At 40.0% G+C, this 2,500-nt stretch overlaps 1 protein-coding gene across 1 annotated transcript in view; it reads left to right on the top strand.

The window, feature by feature from the left end:
- Positions 1-2,500, top strand: part of jmy (junction mediating and regulatory protein, p53 cofactor) — an 82,486-nt gene that overhangs the window by 37,851 nt on the left and 42,135 nt on the right. The window lies entirely within an intron of this gene.

Genomic DNA, 2,500 nt, shown 5'->3' with positions numbered 1-2,500 from the left:
GCCAGTTTTTTGTTTTTTTTTACAGAAAAAACAAAACGGTAGTACTGTTTTTATATTTACCGTCAAATTCAAAAAACACAATTTTACATGAATGTAAAGTTTTTACTGTAGCATCCCAAGTTCCAAACCAAATTCCGTTTTTTTTCCTGGAAATTCAAACTCCTCAACCTTCAATCAATCAATCAATCAATCAATGTTTATTTATATAGCCCTAAATCACAAATGTCTCAAAGGACTGCACAAACCATTACGACTACGACATCCTCGGAAGAACCCACAAAAGGGCAAGGAAAACTCACACCCAGTGGGCAGGGAGAATTCACATCCAGTGGGACACCAGTGACAATGCTGACTATGAGAAACCTTGGAAAGGACCTCAGATTTTGGCAACCCCCCCCCTGTACAAACCATTACGACTACTACATCCTCGGAAGAACCCACATAAGGGCAAGGAAAACTCACACCCAGTGGGACGCCAGTGACAATGCTGACTATGAGAAACCTTGGAGAGGACCTCAAATGTGGGCAACCCCCACCCCCCCCCCCACCCCCCCCCCCAGGGGACCGAAAGCAATGGATGTCGAGCGGGTCTAACATGATACTGTGAAAGTTCAATCCATAGTGGCTCCAACACAGCCGCGAGAGTTCAGTTCAAAGCGGATCCAAGACAGCAGCGAGAGTCCCGTCCACAGGAAACCATCCCAAGCGGAGGCGGATCAGCAGCGTAGAGATGTCCCCAACCGATACACAGGCGAGCGGTCCATCCTGGGTCTCGACTCTGGACAGCCAGTACTTCATCCATGGTCATCGGACCGGACCCCTTCCACAAGGGAGAGTGGGACATAGAAGAAAAAGAAAAGAAACGGCAGATCAACTGGTCTAAAAAGGAGGTCTATTTAAAGGCTAGAGTATACAGATGAGTTTTAAGGTGAGACTTAAATGTTTCTACTGAGGTAGCATCTCGAACTGTTACCGGGAGGGCATTCCAGAGTACTGGAGCCCGAACGGAAAACGCTCTATAGCCCGCAGACTTTTTTGGGCTCTAGGAATCACTAATAAGCCGGAGTCTTTTGAACGCAGATTTCTTGCCGGGACATACGGTACAATACAATCGGCAAGATAGGCTGGAGCTAGACCGTGTAGTATTTTATACGTAAGTAGTGAAACCTTAAAACCTTTAAACTGTTCGTACCTTCATACTACATTCTTTCAGCTTGCACACCCTGCTTTTATCACCACGCTAACACGCAAACTGGCTGAAATTGGAAGGGCGCAGGGCTATAAAATCCCAGTCATAATTCCACCCTCGCTAATCTGGGGATTAAAGGGAATCTGCTGCTGGGTGTTTTGTGCAAAGCGCTCTCAGAAGGACGCAGTGCAGGACTACAACCGCCTAGAATGGTCTCGAACAGGGGTCACCAACGCGGTGCCCGCGGGCAACAGGTCGCCCGTAAGGACCAGATGAGTCGCCCGCTGGCCTGTTCGAAAAATAGCTCAAATAGCAGCACTTACCAGTGAGCTGCCTCTATTTTTTTTAAATGGTATTTATTTACTAGCAAGCTGGTCTCATTTTTAATTCTAAGAGAAACAAAACTCAAATAGAATTAGAAAATCCAAGAAAATATTTTAAAGACTTGGTCTTTAAATAAATTCATTTATTTGTTTTACTTTGCTTTTTATAACTTTCAGAAAGACAATTTTAGAGAAAAAAAATACAACCTTAAAAATGATTTTTAGGATTTTTAAACACATTTACTTTTTGATCTTTTAAATTCCTTCCTCTTCTTTCCTGACAATCTAAATCATCCATCCATCCATTTTCTACCGCTTATTCCCTTCCGGGGTCGCGGGGGGCGCTGGCGCCTATCTCAGCTACAATCGGGCGGAAGGCGGGGTACACCCTGGACAAGTCGCCACCTCATCGCAGGGCCAACACAGATAGACAGACAACCTAAATCAATGTTCAAATATTGTTTTTTTTCTATTGTAAAGAATAATAAATACATTTAAATTTAATTCTTTATTTTAGCTTCTGTTTTTTCCACAAAGAATATTTGTGAAATATTTCTTCAAATTTATTATGATTAAAATTCAATAAAATTATTCTGGCAAATGTAGAAAATCTGTAGAATCAAATTTAAATCTTATTTCAAAGTCTTTTGAATTTCTTTTAAAATTTTTGTTCTGGAAAACCTAGAAGAAATAATGATTTGTCTTTGTTAGAATTATAGCTTGGTGCAATTTGTTATATATTCTAACAAAGTGCGGAGTGGATTTTACAGCAACCTATTTAGAACATGTTATCAAAATTTAAAAATTAATTTTAATCCAGAAAAATGACTAATGATGTTCCATAAATTCATTTTTTAATTTTTTCAAAAAGATTTGAATGAGCTAATTTTTCTCTTCTTTTTTCCGGTTGAATTTTAAAGAGTCGAAATTGAAATTTAATTTTCTTTTTTTTCCTGTTTTTTCCTCTTTTAAACTGTTGAATTAAGTG

Source organism: Nerophis ophidion, linkage group LG08 (assembly GCF_033978795.1).
Source record: "Nerophis ophidion isolate RoL-2023_Sa linkage group LG08, RoL_Noph_v1.0, whole genome shotgun sequence".
Taxonomy (NCBI): Eukaryota; Metazoa; Chordata; class Actinopteri; order Syngnathiformes; family Syngnathidae; genus Nerophis; species Nerophis ophidion.
Note: the sequence above shows the minus strand (reverse complement) of the source record. Positions and strands in the feature narration are given on the sequence as shown.